We start from the raw sequence: 20,778 nt of genomic DNA, 5'->3' as shown, positions 1-20,778 counted from the left end.
GCCTTCACTTCTCTCATCCAAGTCACTAATATAAATTGTAAAGATCATTAATGATCTCTGCAAGTTAGTTGAGAAATATGAAATGAAAAATTGACTTTTCTGATCTCCTGTGCCAAAGTTGATCTTCTGTTAGGATTGTTTTGAGTGGCTTCCAAATTTCTATTTCACTCACAATATGAATGGCTTTCTTGAGAATGAGGTCATCTTTGGACTAAACTAAATCCGTCAATGACTCATTAGCAATTCCTTTGATAATTCAATGTCTTAGGAATTCAGACTTGAAATCACCATTGTCACATTTCTCAACTAACTTGTAGAAATCATTAATGAAATAATCAATGGGTTCCCCAGGATGCAGAACTCTTCTCATTAAATCTTCCTCTTTCAACAATCTTAGTAGTTTGGAAGTTGAAGTAATTGCAAAAGGTTTTCAGTATCTCTTCAAAAGTATCTATTGATACTTTTATCCCTTGATGAGCTATAATGTCATCAATTATACTTTCTCGTGCTGTGTAGATGTGTATTTATTTGTTCAGCTTACGATTTAATAATTAATTTGCAAGTTATTCTGAATCGCAGAAATTATATTCTCTAACATGTCCAATCTTGTATTTTATGTGACCCATCTCTAAAAATAAGACCTCTTGGCAAAATTATTTCTGATGTCATGTCTTACTAATGTCATTATATATTTTCCTAAAATGATTTTATTTCACTTTTTCTGTTTTCTGCTGTCTTAATAGAGAGCTTTCCTGCATTTTACAACTTAAGAAGACAACTCTTTCCTTATCACACCTAAAATGAAGGATTCCAACCTTTCACAGTGAATGTTCAAGGGTAAAATAGAGAACTCCTACCTTTATTGTGGCCTCACTGTATGAACCCCCTTTTCACATCATTATCAACAGATTCCTGCTTTAATCATGGTTTAACTAAGTGGTTTGGCTCCTCATAGTGCTTGCCACGCCACAAATCTAAATCCACTGGTCAGTTGCAATGTCTCTGACAGCTAATCTCACAGCTTGTCCACATTCCTTACCGTATGCATTCCGATTATCATGTGACTACACGAATTCCACTTCAAATGTGTGTGGCTAGAGGAAAGTGGGCATTGCCAACTCGCATCCTGTTTCAGTTTGTTCAAGGGGGGAGGTATCATTGCAGGTTGGGTAAATTTAGTGGTGGCACAGCAAACAAATAAATAAAAAATATTCTAAGAACTGTTAAGGTTTACAAAATTATGAGGGGCATGGAAAGGATAAATAGACAAAGTATTTTCCCTGGGGTCGGGGAGTCCAGAACTAGAGGTTTAGGGTGAAAGGGGAAAGATATAAAAGAGATCTAAGGGGCAACTTTTTCATGCAGAGGGTGGTACGTGTATGGAATGGGCTGTCAGAAGATGTGGTGGAGGCTGGTAACATTTGAGAGGCATTTGGATGCGTATATGAATAGGAAGGGTTTGGAGGGATATGGGCTGGGGTACTGGCAGGTTGGACTAGATTGGATTGGGATATCTGGTCAGCATGGAGGTTGGACTGAAGGGTCTGTTTCCATGCTGTACATCTCTATGACTCTATGTCATGTGAAACCAGCACTCTACAGTACTAGAAATATGGGAGGCTATCCAGCCCAACATGTCCAAGCAGACTCTCTGCAATAGTGGCTCTTCTCATCCAATTCTGATGCCCTTACTCTACACACCTGCAGTTTTTATCTTCAACTGCATATCTAATAGTTACATGCAGGAGGAAGAAGATTTATGAGAAATGCCGTTGCACCCCACATCCTTTGAACAATGCACCCTGACCAATGACCCTGGAAACAAATCATAACTGCAGAGGTAACCTCCTCTAACTCTACACTCAAAAGCAGCCAGCAACATTCAGGATGCTCCAGCAGTTTGGTTCCAGAGGTCTACTTGCAGCATGACCAGCAGCAGAATGACATCTCAAACTACAGTGAAGCAATAATATGTAAGCGGTGACCTGGACCATCTAAGAAGGACCAAAATGTACAACATCCATATAGAATGGGAAAATGAATTTTTGTTCACAGTTCTAAATGATAAGAGCATTTGCATTATGTGTCATTGAAGTATATCAATAAGTAAAAAAGAGAATTCAGAACAATGCTACACAATGATGCACAATAAATTCAAGGATAGAATTTCTCATTTTTCTATTTTTCAGTCTTTTTTTTAAACAGTAGCTGAAGGTAAGGTCTGTGTTGAAGCATCATTTCATATTTGCCATCTTCTGGCAAAACATAAGAAATCGTTCTAAGAAAATAAAATAATGTATAAAGCTATGGCTTGTGATATTGCCTCTTTATTCAAACATTTCAAGAGTAAAGGAGAAATAATAACAATAATCCAGAGCAGAAGCAGGAAGAATGGAATCATTGCCTGAAGATATCTTTCAGCAACTACAGCAGGACTTGAAGTATCATGAATGCTTCTCACTGCAATGAAATGAATCTATTGACATGATCACCACAGCCCAACTGACTGTTTTTGTGTGTATAGTTTTTAAGGACATAACAAGTAAAGGTTATCTTCTCACACTTTTGCCTGTAAAAGAGAGAACAAAGATAACGATATCAAATTCAAAACAAATGTACTTGAGAAAAACATTCCCATCAAAAACCTGGCTTCCATCACAACTGATGATGCTCCAGTCACGTGTGGTTCAAATAGAGACCTTGTTGCATTTTGTCAAAATGATCCTGATTTCCCTTCTTTTGTCAATTAACACTGTATAATCTATCAGCAAGCATTAGCAAGTAACGTTATGTTATGTTAACCTTGTAAATTTGATTTGAATAAATGGCCTCAGCATCACTTGTTTAAAACCTTACTTGATGATCTCAATGGTGCCGATAGCGAGCTAATCCTACATGCTGATGTAAGATGGTAAAGTCAAGGGAAGGTCCTGAAAAGAAGTTTAGATCTTATGCCAGAAATCATCACTTTTCTTTAATCAAGGAATAAAGTATGCAGTGAGCTGTCAGGTTGCCCAAATTTGGGTTCCTTATAGACTTAAAATCCAAACTGATCAAGCTGCACTGTGAACTGCAAATAAAGGACAGAGACTTAGCACGTGTGATCAATGTTGTGAATGCATTCAAATTGAAACTGGGTGTGTGGTCTTCCCTGATTAAAAATAACCAAACCACATTACTCAAGACTGAAGAAAAGATGGACAAAATTCAAAGACAAAGATAAATGGTTCCACCCAGAAAACCTCTGTACTCACATGAGGAAGCTAGCAAAGGAATTCAGCAAACAATTTCAAGAGTTAGATGTGATGGAACACGTATTCATATTCATCTGAAATCAAATTCAAGATGGCATTGACAGGTTAGCTACCAAATTCCATCCAGTGCTTGATTTACAAAGCAGTGAAGTTGAGAGGGAGATAATTACAATACAAAATGAGGTCAGAAGTCAAATGACACCAGATTATTGAGTTTAAAGTCAACTCAAAGGACTTCAATTTTAAGATTTTTGAAAGCAAAGGAAAATACCCACTCCGACCTTTTTTATTTACTCATGCGACATGGGTATCATTCCCTGGCCAGCTCTAATTGCCCATCCCTAGTTGCTCTAGAGCAGGTGATAGTGAGCTGCTTTCTTGAACCACTGCAGTCCATGTGCTGGAGGTAGACTCACAAAGCCCTTCAGGAGGGAATTCCAGGATTTTGACCCAGCAACAGTAAAGGAACAGCCATGTACTTCTAAGTTAGGATAGGGAGCGGCCTGGAAAGGATCTTGTGCTTTACAGATCAAAGTGCAGTCTCAGGTGTCATGCTCAGACTTGGTGAGTAGAGGACACAATGAATAATTCATATATACATATATTGGTTTCAGATTTATATAGCATCAAACATAAACTGTTCATTCTATGTTTTCTTCTGGCTAGATCCTAGGCTACATTCTCTTTTTACCAGTTTTTCCAGCTACTGTGTGAACCTGCAAGGCCCATGTGTGGCAGTGGCTTCAGGAACCAGAAGCCGCTGCATCCTCACACAGATTGACAATGGCTGACCCTCTGACCAGCTGCCTGACTGGGTAGCCGCACAACTTAGAGGGAACATTGATCCTGGGTTGCGCTTAAATTCAAAAAGTCATCTTGCACTGATAAAGGTTGGAGGCAACTCATTAAAAGAAATTCTTTCTGTCTTTATTATGGCACATCTTAGAAGAGTTGTCCATGGCCTGAATAAAGTCTCTCAAACTTTCTGTCTGTGTTAGACTTTATAAAGTGTCTAATATTATCACTTTGGCTTTGTAATGGCACTATGTTTGACACTTTGGGTTACTGTTTATTTTGTGATCCTGCATTTCCATCTGTGTGGCCACATGTTATGTTGTCAGCTCTTTAAGGCAGTGACATGAGATCTGGTCTATGAATATTTTTTAACTTCTTGCGTTTCCAGTCTGGAATTCTGTACTTTTTTAAAGTTTACCCAGTCCACTTTGGATTTTAAGCTTCACTCTGATGGACGTTTACTCACCCTGAAATTTCAACTTGGGAACTGTCCCACAGGCCACCACCGTATCGTGCAACCTGTATCTGCAGTATTGTTACTAATACTCATTTTCTAGGGAGATGCTAACTCTCCTGTTGAGGCATATCTCCTGCCAGGTCTGAAATGTTTTTTTATCATTCACTGGTGTATTCTTTCTTATTAAGGTTTGCCACAAGGGCTTCTTCTGGAGGATTCTTAAAGTTTCAGGTCTTCCCTGTGTGTTCCCTACTGTGCCAGCAACATCAAGCTGTGTATGAAGATCTCATATCGCTGTTCACCATGTGCTGTTTGAGCAGTCAAATCAAAAACTCACTACTGCCTATGTCGAATGTTGAATGACTGTTCCAGTTCACTACACTGCTTCTGGAGCTGAGGATTGCTGTTATCATCCTCTTTAAGTCTAGAAAGCTACATAACCTGCTTGCTCTTGTGTCATTGAAGAAAACTACTTCTTGGTCTAACTAGAGATGGCTCTTAAAATTATCAAGAAATAATTTTTTAGCAACATATTGCAGATTTCAGTGATGCAATAGACATACTTTCAAAGATTTTGAGGAGGACCAGATATTAGGTATCACTCTGTTGAGATCCTAAACTGTTTTGCCACATGTTCAAATGGAAGCACCACTGTGCATGGTGCTTATGGCATTACTCAGTATTAACCATTTCAGACTCATAATCAATAGCATTGTGTCAGGAGTAGTGAAAATAGCAGAGGATGATGCGATTGTGGAGGTTGATGGGGTGGATGGAGAGGAAATAATCATGAAAGCAAAAGAGTAAAGGAAAAAGGGTAACAATAGGACAAACACATTGAGCTTCATGATAAGGAGAAACTTGATTAGGGAAATAGGAGAAATATATCACAAGCACTGGTATGGAAGGTGACATTAACAGAACAGGTGTGGTAGAGATGGAGAAACTGGGTAAGTGAATTAATTGCTACAAAGAGCAGCGTGGGAGGAAATGGATAAAAAGGATAAGTAGGGTGGTCACTAGGACTTTAAACCTGTGAGTCGGGGGGAAGGGAAAGGGAAAGCAACAGGGAGTGTGGAATCAAGTAGAAAGATAAGCAGTAGGTTAGCATGTGTGCAGGGTTTCAGTTCAAGGCAGACTAGGAATCAAGCAAAAAGAAATGATAACTTAAGACACATTACGAGAGATGTTGGAAATCATGAGGATAAGAAAATTAGCATTAAGGCACTTTATCTAAATGCGCGTAGTATTCGTAATAAAGCAGATGAATTAACGGCACATGTCATCGTGAATGATTATGATGTGGTAGGCATCACTGAGATGTGGTTGCAGGGGGTTCAGGACAGGCAGTTAAACATCCTAGGATTTACAACTTATCAAAAAGACAGGGAGACAGGCAAAGGGTGCAGGGTTGCCTTGTTAGTTAAGAATGAGATTAGATCTATGGCATTGAATGACAAAGGGTCAGATGATGTGGAGTCTGTGTGGGTGGAGTAGAGGAACCACACAGGCAGAAAAACCATAATGGGAGTTATGTACAGACCTCCCAGCAGTGGTCAGGACCAGGGATGCAAGATGTACCAGGAAATGGATAGGGCATGTCAGAAAGACAAGGTCTCGGTGATCATGGGGGACTTCAATATGCAAACGGATTGGGTGAATACTGTTGCCGGTGGATCCAAAGAAAGGGAATTCATGGAATGCTTACACGATGGCTTTTTGGAACAGCTTGTGAAGGAGCCCACAAGGGAACAGGTTATTCTGGACTTAGTTCTATGTAATGAGCCAGATTTTTAAAAATATCTTAAAGTAGGGTATCACTTAGGAGGCAACAATCATAATATGGTAGAGTTCAGTCTGTAGTTTGAAAGAGAGAAGGCAAAATCGGATGTAATGGTGTTACATTTAAAAAAAGGTAATTACAGGGGCATGAGAGAGGAACTGACAAAAATTGACTGGAAGCAAGCCTAGTGGGGAAAACAGTAGGGTAACAATATCAGGAGTTTCTGGGTGTAATTGAGGACACAGTACAGAGGTTCATCCCAAAGAAAAGAAAGATTATCCGAGGAGGGGTTAGACAGCCAAGGCTGACAAAGGAAGTCGGAAATATATCAAAGAAAAAGACAGAGTTTATAAAGTGGCCAAGAGCACTGGGAAATCAGAAGATTAGGAAGACTACAAAAACAAACAGAGGCTAACAAAGAGAGAAATAAGGAATGAAAAGTTTCTTTCAATATATAAGAAACAAACGAGAGGTAAAAGTAGAAATTGGGCCCCTCCAAATTGATGCAGGAAGGCTAGTGCTGGGAGATAAGGAAATAGCTGAAGAACTTAATATATACTTTGTGCCAGCCTTCACAGTGGAAGACATGAGTAATATCCCAACAATTAAGGAATGTCGGGGGCAGAATTGAATATGGTAGCCACTACAAAAGAGAAAGTGCTAGAAAAGCTAAAAGGTCTAAAAATTGATAAATCTCCTGACCCCAATGGGCTACATCCTAGAGTTCTGAGGGAGGTGGCTGAGGAAATAGTAGAGGCGCTGACTGTGATCTTTCAAAAATCACTGGAGTCAGGGAAAGTCCAAGACTACTGGAAAATCTTTGTTATAACCCCCTTGTTCAAGAAAGCATCAAGACAAAAGATGGAAAATGATAGGCTGATTAGCCTAACCTCAATTATAGGTAAAATTTTAGAATCCATCATTAAGGAGATTTCTAAATTCTTGGAAGTGCAGGGACGGATAGAACAAGTCAGCATGGATTTAGTACGTGGACGTCATGCCTGACAAACCTGTTAGAATTCTTTGAAGAGATAACAAGTAGGTTAGACCAGGAAAACCCAGTGGATGTTATCTATCTAACTTCCAAAAGGCCTTTGATAAGGTGCCTCACGGGAGGTTGTTGAGTAAGGTGAGGGCCCATAGTATTCGAGGTGAGCTACTGGCATGGATTGGGGATTGGCTGTCTGACAGAAGGCAGAGAGTTGGGATAAAAAGTTCTTTTCAGAATGGCAGCTGGTGACAATGGGGTCGTGCAGGGTTTAGTGTTGGGGCCGCAGCTGTTCACTTTATATATTAATGATTTAGATGAAGGGACTGGGGACATTCTGGCAAAGTTCGCCAATCTTACAAAGTTAGACAGACAGACAGGTTGTACTGAGGAGATGGGGAGGTTACAGAAAGACTTAGACAGTTTAGGAGAGTGTTCCAGGAAACGGCTGATAAAATTCAATGTGAGTAAATGCAAGGTCTTACACTTTGGACAAAAGAATACAGGCATGGACTATATTTTAAACAGTGAGAAAATTCCTAAAGCCAAAGTAGAAAGGGATCTGGGAGTGCTAGTCCAGGATTCCCTAAAGGTTGACTTGCAGGTTGAGTCCGGGATTAATAAAGCAAATATAATGTTGTCATTTATCTCAAGAGGGTTGGAATATAAAAGCAGCAATGTGCTTCTGAGACTTTATAAAGCTTTAGTTGGGCCCCATTTAGAATACTGTAGTCCAATTTTGGGCCCCACATCTCAGGAAGGACATACTGGCACTGGAGTGTGTCCAGCAGAGATTCACACGGATGATCCCTGGAATGGTAGGCCTAACATACGATAATTGACTGACGATCCTGGGATTGTATTCATTAGAATTTAGAAGGTTAAGGGGAGATCTAATAGAAATTTACAAGATAATGCATGCCAAGTTGTTTCCAATAGGCGGGGAGACTTGGACCCGTGGGCACAGATTTAGAATTAGACAGGTTCAATTTAGAACAGAAATGAGGAGACGTTTCTTCAGCCAGAGAGTGGTGGGCCTGTGGAATTCATTGCCATGGAGCACAGTGAAGGCCAGGCCATTGGGTGTCTTCAAAGCAGAGATTGACAAATTCTTGATCTCGTAAGGGATTAAGGCTATGGGGAGAAAGCGGGTAAGTGGAATTGAAATGCCCCTCAGCCACGATTGAATGGCGGAGTGGACTTGATGGGTCAAAAGGCCTTGCTTCCATTCCTATATCTTATGGTCTTGATTATATTGAAGGTATTTGCAGGAATCATTGAGCCTATAGTGGATACTAGCTGACACCTTACTCACAGAAATAAAGAGAGAGGAGTTGGGAAGGGGAGAGTAGAAAATGGGCCATATTAAGGTACAGGAGGTCTAAAATCAGCAGCAAAATTGATTATTTTATCAGTTCTGAGTGAGACTAAGGGAATGGCTCTGGTACTATTATCAATGTATTGATGAATGAGAGATCCTGAATCTGGAACAATAAATGTTCCATGTATTCATATAAAAGGCCAAATGCTGTGTCCCAAAAACTGCGCATACCAACACCACTTATTTGAGGAAAGGAAGTGAAGTTAAAGCAGATGTTGTTTAACATAAGATTGAGTCAGATTGAGGAGGTTGGTGGCAGGTACTGATTAGGCCTCCATTCAAAAAAGAAGCAGAAAGACCTCACTCTATGCTAGTGACTGATTAACATATAAAGGAACTGGAGTTCTGTATGAAAATGATGAGGGTTGGGGAGCAGGGAGCAATGTCGAGCTAAGGCCACAAATAGATCAGCCATGATACTATTAAATGGCAAAGCAGGCTTAAAGAACTGAATGACCTCCTCCTGCTCCTAGTCTGGTGAACTTATGATCTAAGGAAACAGAGTCAAGACACTGGAAACAGTTCAAATCACAGAGGGCATCAGAGGTGCTGCAGATGTAGTTGAAAAGAGACTGGAGAAGGGAAGGGAAGGAAAAAAGGGCATGATAGAAGAAAAGGATGCATTTGATGGTTCTTTGGACTGATTGTTGTACTATTCTAAAATTCTATGCACTAGGGAGTAGATTATTTCCCAATTGAGGTTGCAATCAAGACCAATCTGATGATATTCAGACTTCCTAAAAAGCATGACTACTGACTGTGTGCTGCTGAAGTTTCCTCTGTTTCATAGCTGAATACCTCAATCACAAAGTGACTGGTGACGATAAATCTCCTGATATTAAAAACAAAACCTTTCATGCTCACATGTAAAATAACTGATCAACAATTTCTGAAGTCTGAAATTTTATAAACATGTTTTCCTGACTCAAGAAACGGAATCATCAAAATTTAAAACTATCCATTAAGAAAACTTATTCTAATGATCAATTTCAGAGGTCTTTCAAATCTAGAGTACTCAATATTGGATTATCATACATACATATTCCTGAATTTAGATTGAGTAGCTGACCTTAATTTTCAATTGTTCTGCATTTATATGCTTGGTGATTATTATCAGTGTACAGATACCATCATATTAATAATCAGTTAATCAGTAACAATCCAAGAACTTTTTAAATTTTACAAGTACGGAAGAGCCGGAAAAACAGTAATTTATCAACACTTGGCACCCAAGACTGATCCATGATAACTTATAATTTGCAGAAGATTCAGTCTTAAAGTTTATTATATCCAATTTAAAACATCCAGTGGAATGTTTAAACATACCTCAAATTTTCATTACATAGCAATCTTAATTTCATAAACCATTACATTCCAGCACAACCAGGCAAAGATTTTAATAAACAAAATTGAACTGAGATAGCTGGTATTTGTGGTAATCCAGCTTCATTAAAGGACTTGACCATTGGTCTTGTCTAGCCTTGCATTTCAATCAATATGTTTATCCTAAATTGCTACTTACACTTCCCCTGAATTGTAAGCATTGGATAAAAATCAATTGAAAAGATTATGCTAACAGATTACCTAAACTTTATTTATAGTCAATAATTTTATCCACTATAATTGACTGCATATATATATGTGCACTCTTACATCTGACCTTTTGTTCTGTTCCAATGACAAGCATGGCAAATTGTATTTTTGCGTTCGGTGCACTTCCACTGTGTCCTGTGATATAGTAGAATTCAAAAATGAGTGTGGAGAAAGCAATGGGTCATGAAGGAATCAAAACTCCATGCAGTTTCAAATGGAACCTAGAGAAGGTTGAGCTACTCTAACACTGCTGTTACAGCAACTTCTATAATTTCTCATTTTGTTTTCCACAGCAACATTATCTGGTGCTGGGTACTGAGAATTGCAAATTGGTTAATGAGAATCAAGTAAATGATTATTAGTTGGGAATCTTCCAAAATAGACAATGACGTGTGAAACTAGCTCTTAATGGAAACTTGGATCAAATTCAAGTAGCAAGTCTTATGAATACAATGAGCAGAGTGTATTAACGGGTGAAGGCAAAAACAAAAAGAGCATGCCTTTGGAAACAATAGGTCAAGGATTGAAAGTTCCTTTGGCATTGCAAAGTGTTTGAGTACTTTAGTTCTACGGTAAGGTCAAAGGTTCAATAATTCTTCTAGAAAATGGAACAATTTGTGTTTTATAGTGACCAGAGTTCTATTGCAGGTTGAAATGTTAAGAATATAAATTCTACTTCCACTAAGTTGATAGAAACAAACGTTATTCTGGGGCTCTGAACAATTTCTTTCCTTTGCCTTTTTTAAAAAATGATCATTTCAGATTCAACTTCAAATCAAGTAGATCATTTATAACTTGACAACTGATACATAATTGAAAGATGACCTGATATTTTACATATTGACTTATGCAATATTGTTTCTCAAATCTGTAGCCCAGGAATGAATCATGCCTGAAGTAATAGCTTCCCTGTTCTTGGGTTATAAACGGTCCTATGTGAAATGAATATTGATGACCTTGGACCAAGTTCTTCTTTTTGTAAATGGGTTGCCATTCCCATAATCTGAAAAAAAATAGCTACCCATATAAATGTTGACAGAATATGGATATTAATCTGCAATGAAGAGTGGAAGCAGATATAGAAATGGATCATCAGAATTTCATCATTTACACACAAGTACTGTGAGGCAAGTAATTATAAAAAGACAAGGCTATCAACTTCTATTTTCCACCTACCTCATACCTTCCCTTACCACAATGGGCCATTCTTTCCACCAAACCTCCATGAGTCTGTTCAATAAAAACAAAATACTGCAGATGCTATAGATCTGAATTAAAAACATAAAATGCTGGAGAAACTCAGTAGGTCTGGCAACATATTTGAAGAGAAACACAGTTAATATTTTGAGTTCATCTTCAAGATGTTTAACCGGGTTGTTAATTTGTCTGATTGTGATAAGATAAAAGAAACTCACACTAAATTTCTCAATGAGCAAGAAAACATAAACATTTTATAATAGGTGATCCTCTAACATGTGGTAATTGCTAACATTTAAGCTTAAATTATGCCCCTTTTTAAAATCTGAACATGCATAAATTTATTCACAAAGAGGACAGACAAGACAGATGAGATAAACAGTTTTACAGGAATATTGTGGCATAGAATATAGGGGAAAAAATAAGTCTGTGGATTAAGAATGCAAGCCACTCGGGAAAGAAAGTGATTTTCTCATAGTTCATTTCATTCTTGGTGATGACATAACATTACAGTTGACCACAGTTATCCTGAATTTAGTAGCTGCTCAGTTTGACCTAGGTTTTGGCTTGAGTGAGTAGTTTTTGTCTTTGCAGAGTCTTTAAGTAGTATTTCTTTTCCACACATCAAGGGAGATAGAGAGAGAGAGAGAGAGAGAAAGAGACAGACAGAGAGAGAGAGAGAGAGAGGGACTCAGGCTTATGTGCAAGCTTTTGGGTACCCAAGTCCAACAGCTCTTTTCTCAAATAAAAGCAAAGAAGAACCATATGTAACTTGAAACATTAACGCTGTTTATCACTCCACAGCTGGCGCCAGACCTGTAGAGATTCTCCAGCACTTCCTCTTTTTTTTCTCCCTTCTGTCAGTTCTGTTAGAAAACTGCTGATTAAAATTAATCCAAGGACACCTGGTGCCAATTTATCTCACAAAAGTATCAAATCCAGTTTCGGCAAAAGCTTCAAACTTTTGTGTAACCAATAAGTGACTTTCACTTTGGACAATAAAAAGGAAGTTCTTTTTCTGTAGAACCACAGACCAAACTTCAATTTTCCAGCTCATATTTCAGAGAAAGTATACATTGTTCTTCCAACATCCTTTTGTCACTATAACATTCTGTGATTTCACACAATGCGTAAAATGGATGTGGAATTGCTAGCATGGAGAATTTGAGGGGCCATGAGGGGTGCACAGAGGACACAGTGTGACAGTGATTATGAAGGGTCATGGGCGATGTTCAGGAAACACTTAGTGAGGGGAGTATGACGAGCCATCAAGGATGATGGGGGGGGTGCAGGGGTGGGAGCTGGTGTTGGAAATAAGGCATGGATAGGGCTTGAAGAATGCACAGAGGATGAGAGGGTGTGAGGCATAACACTGTCCATCATTATAAACCAGTTTCATAACACTGAGCATCATTATAATCCAATGTTTTGCAGTAAAATAAAGATTAAACTGCACTTGACCAACACCCAGATTAAAAACTTCTTGAGCATTGCAACAAATCAAAAGTACAGAATGTTACAAACTTCCAAAAACGAATACGAAGGGTCTAAAACTAATATTTAATATGGGCTGTTCTGATGATTAACATCCAAAAATATTTTAATAGAAAAGTTATTAATGCCTTTAAGCAATGTCCTCAGCCCCAGTACTAAACCAATACAAAGTTCACAGAATTCTGTTGAAATGATATGTCATAGCAGTTACAGTTCTACTGAGTTGTAAGATGAGAGCAAACTTCAGCAATGATCAGTAACTAAGTACTTACCTTGCTACAATTACATCTTGTTCCTAAGGACTAAGCGTTATTATTTACAGGTCATAAATTAGGAATTGTAATGGGCAGGTTTTTCTTGGTGACTACCCAAGCCTTTGTAAATTGAGATTGATTCACTGTTTACACGTTTTGAGATTAGATTAGATTACTTACAGTGTGGAAACAGGCCCTTCGGCCCAACAAGTCCACACCGACGGGCTGAAGCGAAACCCACCCATACCCCTGCATTCACACGTACCTAACACTACGGACAATTTAGCATGGCCAATTCACCTGACCCGCACATCTTTGGACTGTGGGAGGAAACCGGAGCACCCGGAGGAAACCCACGCAGACACGGGGAGAATGTGCAAACTCCACACAGTCAGTCACCTGAGTCGGGAATTGAACTCGGGTCTCTGGCGCTGTGAAGCAGCAGTGCTAACCACTGTGCCACCGTGCCACCCACGTTTTCTTGAATCACTTCTCCAGATTATCTTTTGAAAACTGATGTGTGTAAGAGCCAGCCACCACTTCATGAATGCTTCCTAAAGGTTCAGTGGAAAACATGAGGAATAGAAGGGAGTAGGTCTCCTGAAAAAAAAACCACAAAGTTTTGTCCAAAGTGAAGATGAATTCAGTTTGAACAGAAGTGATTAACAGGCTCATTACCATCAACATAATGGCCAGAAACTAAGTTCATTATAGCACAAAGTTCAGTTACCGACAGAGCATCAAGCAGGATTACAGCTCTCCTCTCCACAGCACTACTCTCACTTCCTCCCCCACCACTACCAATAAGTCTGACCCCTCCCTCACTATACACAAGGGTACACCAGGGCATCTTTTCGTCCTACTCCAAATATCATTTACCTCTCCCTTTCCTTTTTTCACATTGTACATTAACACAATTGTTCTCTCACATACTGGCAAGTCCATGACCATCAATTCATCCCACTACCCAAATAAAAATTGAAAGAACTGTGTACGCTGGAAATCAGAAACAAAAATTGAGATTGCTGGAAAAGCTCAGCAGGTCTGGCAGCATCTGTGGAGAGAAATCAGAGTTAACATTTCAGTTCAATGGCCCTTCTCCATCTTGGGTCACTATTGCCCTTTAGGGAAAAGAAAACTCAACCATCCTCAAACAAACAAAAAAGAAATTGCTCAAGAATTTCAGCGGGTCAGACATCATCTGTGAAGATAAATTCTCATCTCACGTTCATCTTCATCTGGTCTAGCCTACACATGACTTTAGACCCACATCAATATGATTGACTTTTAACTACCCTCTGAAAAGGCCCAGCAAACCACTCAGTTCAAGAGCATGTAGGGATGGGCAACAAACACTGGCCTTGCCAGCAATGCCCGAATCCATCAAAGACTTTTAAAAGCTGATGGATTTATTACCTGATGGATCACAATTATATGTAGATCAGTGCTTGCTGATAGACCAGTCACAGAAGGTCCTGCTGTACCAACAACATTATAAATTTCATGAGTCCATCACCACTGCACTGAAGACAGACAATTGCAATGATGGATGTTAGATCAATACTAAACAGTTAAATTACCGCTTTGTTCAGGTTTCCTGAGAACGTCAATTGTAAGTTGCTTAAAAGGATGATATTTGCAGTTGAACCAATGTTATATTTTGCATTTAGTGCATGTTCCTTTGGCGGGGGTCAAAAGTCAAAGTTTAGCTTTTCTGATGGTACTCAAGCAGTGTGTCAAGTTTACCAAATGTACTGATTGCAGTCAGTATGCTGTGACATAGGAAATATATCTTGGAGTTTGTTGATGTGCTTGCTTTCCATGGATAGTCAGTTGGAAACATTTTTAATATTGCTCCTTGATTAATTCTTTTGCGCGTCCTGTTTGTTATTTTGCACTTTGGATTTCTATGGCAGTTGAATTTCTTGGACATTTTAGTCCAATTTGTTCTTGTAGAACATAGCTTGCATTTATCATAGTATCATGGAATCCCTTCAGTGTGGAAGCAGGCCATTTGGCCCATTGAATCCACACCTAGCTTTCAAAGAGCACCGCACTCTTACCCACCCCACTACCTTATCCCTGTAACCCTACATTTTCCATGGAAAATCCACCTACCTGCTCATCACTGGACACTATGGGCAAGTTAGCAATTAGATTCCTGAAGAAGGGCTTATGCCCGAAACGTCGAATCTCCTGTTCCTTAGATGCTGCCTGACCTGCTGCGCTTTTCCAGCAACACATTTTTCAAGTTAGCAATTAGCCAATCCACTTAACCTGTACATCTCTGGACTGTAGGAGGAAACTGAAGGACCTGAAGGAAGTCCACGCAGACACAGGAGACTGTGCAACCTCCACACAGACAGTTGCATGAGAGTGGAATCGAACCCAGGCCTCTGGTGCTGTGAGGCAGTAGTGCTGACCATTGAGCCACCTTGTCCCTCTGTATCACAAAGGCTGAACACTTTTGTGGATAGCACAAGCCCCCATGCAGGATTTGGATGTTTTACTGACCCTATTGGTGGCTTCAATCATCATGGTACAGAAAACCACATGATGATTTTGCTGGCGTGCATTGAGAACTTAACCAAAGGTGAAGCAAGCACTTTAAAACCAGAACATTGCATCACGTAATTGTCGAAAAGTTCATTGTCTATGTGGACTGATATGTAACATTGCAACAAGTAGCTGGTTTGGTGTCAACTTGCAAGGCTTCATCAGTCTTTATCTGCCTCAAGAGTGTGTCTTAAACTCTATTTGTTCTACAATTGGATACATTGAATTTTTGACATTTCCCAGCCTTTGATTTTCAAGCAAACGGCATGAGAAACTGTTAAAAGCACTAATTGGATCAATTCACTAATGATTTAGGTGACATAAATTTAACAGTTTTTGCCAGACATGTTGCCATGACAGTGGCCTGGTAAAGCAATCAAATGCAGCATTGATAATGCACCGATCTGTACCGTGCCACCTATATTTCAAGAATAGTATGAGCATGCAGCCATGCTTACACTGGCAGCTTTTATCACTATGGAGTGCTTAATGAAGAAATCTAACTGGAATGGGTAAAGGCAGAGTGTCATTCACAGATATTCAACACAGAGTTTGTCAGTTAGTCATCAACAGCAGTTATTATCCACCAAATCAAAATGATTTTAGAGTTCTTACTATAAGTAAAAATCCAAGGAATAATAATAATATGAGAAAGCAAGCATTCTTTTGGCTGATTGACTTTAAGAATTTGACAAGTGCTTGGCAATCTGCCATGTTGCCTCATCAAATGATAGTCAAGCTTGAATTCACCTCTGGAATTACTTTAAACTATTTCTTTTCATGCATGTCTTTAAATAATCAAGCCATTTTAGTGACTACAATAAGATTCAAATTTATTTATTCCTTACTTCCACACTGCTGTAACCCTACCCCCACTATCTCAGACCTTCCAGTCTCCCCTAAGTGCTAAGAAACTTCAGCATTGTCCTCAATGTTTGCTCATTGTTTTATAGATTATAGGACCACCCAATGCTTTTAGACATGATAACCACCACTTGCAATGCCTCAAATTCCAGAAGCCGTCTTCCACGAATCCTTGATCACAATCCTACCTCAGTGCTTCAGCACTAAACTCCAGCTCCATTGTCCAGAGTGACTTTTACATCAATATAATTTCCTGTCACTCTCCCCAGTATCATTGCCAATTCTGATGGCTGGTAACGAATCTTGTAATTATCCCAATTTCTTAAGAAATTTCTAACTCACCATTTAAGATATACTCTCCTGAATGCATACCATATACATGTAGACTACTTATAAACTGTGTTTATTGCACACAGATGAATGCGGTACAGCCATCATAAAGTAAGTCAAGGACTAAACTTTTAATTATTGATGTTTCCTGAAATGAATGCTAGAGCCAATTCTCTCAAGACTCAGATTAAAAATCTGGCTTTATTTAATAGACTTCAAATTAGCTATGGGGTATTATGGAACCTGTCTGTTCCTGCAAAGTTTTTAATCAACTTGTTCAGATGCATGGTGACATGTTTGGGACAGATAGGGCTTGAACCTGCACCATCTGGCCCAGAGCCAGGGACATTATCTTTGCATTGAGGGAACCCTCTCTGTTTCTGGGTCGACATAGCATAAAGAAAGAAATGGTTGAAAATTATCCTAGACAGTAATACAAAACTGGTGTATGAGAATCAGCAATCTGTTTTACTTTCTGTCTTACATTCATGCCCACTAACTTCACTGTAAATCTGACTGTCGATTTGCTAACACTATTTTACTTGAATATGCGAAGTGATATTTTAGTGTATATTCATATTGTTAAACTCCATGCAGAATACATATTCGCATGATTTCCCAAGAATGAGCAATAAGCTCACTTATTTGGGGTTTACTGCAGTCACGTCAAAACAAAAAAAATGTCCGCCATGGATAAGGTCAGTCCAATTGATATTTAAATTAATTGGCCCATCAATTTCTAGCTGGCATTGGTGGGAGAAACTAGAATTGTTGCATTGTGAGGGAAACCATTAAGCTGACAGCTGATATTTATTCAGAATAGCAAGTTTATACCTTATCAAACACATTATATTTTTTAACGTTTAAAAGACCATGAATTTGTAGAGTGATGTAACTTCTAAATCAAATCTCTTCCTAGTGTAATGTGCTTCTTGAACATGCTCTGCCCTCTGCTGGTACCTTCTTTAGCTACAATCAATGCATGCAGTGCCTGACTTATGTCTCAAGCGAATTCCCTTCCACACATCTTGGGGCTTCATTACAAGGTAAATGCTATTTCTGAAATTTGTGCCAGTAGCAGATATTCTAATGGTTTGGAATACACAAATAAACAAGGAGAAAATTCAAGCCAGAAGTGAAATTAAGCACCAACTAGGGTGAGACAAAAATTTCCTCAATCTGAAAAATGACTTGCACCAAATTAACTGATTTTTTTCCCCCTGGTCATTGTTATCACGCTCTCCCTTCATCTCTGTCTATAAGTGGCACTTGCAACCTAGGTCTAGGAGAGGAAAGTTGACCAGTGTTCCCACTCTTGATCACCACCCTGTGTACCTGGTTGTAAACATACCTGCTCTTGTGGCAAAGTGATCATGTCCTAACTTTGAGCCAGAAGGTAAAATTCAAGTCCTACCTGCTCCAATGGTGTGTCACAACACTTCTGAACAAATTGTTAAAAAAAAATGTTACAGATACAGAGCTAGGGTGGAGGGGTGAGTCTGGATGTTATGTACTTCAGAGGGTCATAACAGACCCAATGGGCTGAATAGCTCCTATTTGCACTGTAGGAACTCTATGATTTGCGGAATCCTTAAAGACACCAATAAATAATGAGACGAATGACGCAAAACCTCTGCACAGCAACATGAGCTGCATTTATAAAAGAACACAATAAACTCAAGTAGCAAAGATATTTCTCTGTCAACAAAATTCAACGGCAAAAGTTATCAGAAATGCAATTTTAACTCAGCTGGCAAGGTCAAGCAAACAAGGTGTGACTTGTAGCAGCCAGATGTAGAAGTGAGTTGGAATCTTATGACAATTTCTGCCACAATTCTGATCGATACATGTGTGATATGACCCATCAACTACAGACATCTCCTGCACATGTTTGCAAAAGTTATCTAACAGCTTGATAATTTGAGGAACTCTACCACTCCTTTAGTCAAGAAGACACATCATTACGTTTCAGACAGGTTAGTCTTTACACTGGCAGCAGTTCACTACAGGGGGCAGCAACATCAGGCAGCACAAAGCTTGCTGTATTTATTCGCCCACTAAATTTGATTCATGAAATATTAATAGATCACAAGCTAGAAACAAATTGTTCCTTTGAAATTTTATTTACAAGCTCATGGGAATAATGATGCCATCTTTCACCTTACATAACCTAAAGTGATAAGGCATAAAGACAGAGTGAGACTAAGAATATTTTCTCTTCTGAGGAATAAGCAATCATTTGCTTTTACTATACTTCACCTTCATTTCAGAAGTCTTATGCTAGGTATCCCCTTTAGTTATCCTCTGCAACACTGTCTCCAATGGCTGAAAGTTCTTGCTGGAGCCCAGCAGCTAAATGTGACATATCTCTTTTATTCTTCTGCTCTGAAGACATTGCCCACTTGCCATTTCCTACTATCTCCAGGCACCCTAAGCATTGATGGCTTTATGTGGCTTCAATAACACATCAGTTAGTGCATCTCTATGTTACACTTTCAAAGATAGATGTAAAATTCAAATCAAAACTCCATAAAACAGTATTTGTTTATCGTTTATTTTCTCCTTGCCTCTCTCAGATTACTGCGAATGCAATAGGTAGATGAAGGTGAGGGAGAAGGTGATAGGTCAGAGAAGATGGTGGAGCTGATAGGTGGGAAAGGTGATGGACAGGTCAGGAGGGCAGTGCCAAGTTGGAGGCTTGGGACTGGGATAATGTGGGGGGTGTGGAAATGAGGAAAGTGTTGAAATCCACATTGATCCTGTGTGGTTGCAGGGTCCCAAGATGGAATATGAGGTGTTCTTCCTCCACCTGGACAATCTCGGAAACCTCCCTCCCCTTCCTGGACCTTTCCATCTCCATCTCTGGCAACCGACTAACCACAGACATCTACTACAAGCCCACTGACTCCCACAGCTACCTAGACTATACGACCTCCCACCCTACCTCCTGTAAAACTGCCATCCCTTATTCCCAATTCCTCTGTCCCCAGGATGACCAAATCCATGTTAGAAAATCCCAGATGACCTCCTTCTCTCAAGATCGCAATTTCCCTTCCCATGTGGTTAACAACGTCCTCCAGCACATCTCCTCCACTTCATGCACCACCGCTCTTAAAACCCCACCCCTCCCAACGCATCAAGGACAGAACCCCCCCGGTCCTCACCTTCCACCCCACCAAAATCCACATACATCACATCATCCTCTGCCACTTCCACCACCTACAAACAGACCCCACCACGAAAGATATATTTCCCTCCCCACCCTATCGGCGTTCCGGGAGACCATTCCCTCCGCGACTCCCTCGTTAGGTCCATTCACCCCACCAGCTCGCACCCCACTCCCAGCACCTTCCCCTGCCACCACAGGAAGTGCAAAACCTGCACCCACACCACTCCCCTCACTTCCGTCCAAGGCCCCAAAAGAGCCTTCCACATTCGACAGAAATCTACCTGTACCTCCACCTATAACAGCCACTGTATCCGTTGCACCCGATGTTGTGTCCTCTACATCGGGAGATAGGATACCAACTTGTGGATCGTTTCAGAGAACATCTCTAGGACACCTGGGCCAACCAACCCTACCGCCCTGTGGATGAACATTTCAACTCCCCCTCCCACTGCACCAAGAACATGAAGGGCCTGGGCATCCCCCATCGCCAAACACCAACCACATGTCATCTGGAGGAAGAATGCCTCATATTCTGCCTTGGGACCCTGCACAACCACAGAGGATCAATGTGGATTTCAACAGTTTCCTAATTTCTCCTCCACCCAGATTATCCTAGCCCCAAGCCTCCAACTCTGCAACACCCTCCTGACCTGACAATCACCT

This window comes from Hemiscyllium ocellatum, chromosome 15 (genome assembly GCF_020745735.1).
Source record: "Hemiscyllium ocellatum isolate sHemOce1 chromosome 15, sHemOce1.pat.X.cur, whole genome shotgun sequence".
NCBI lineage: Eukaryota > Metazoa > Chordata > Chondrichthyes > Orectolobiformes > Hemiscylliidae > Hemiscyllium > Hemiscyllium ocellatum.
The sequence above is the reverse complement of the archived record's forward strand: the minus strand, read 5'-3'. Positions refer to the sequence as shown.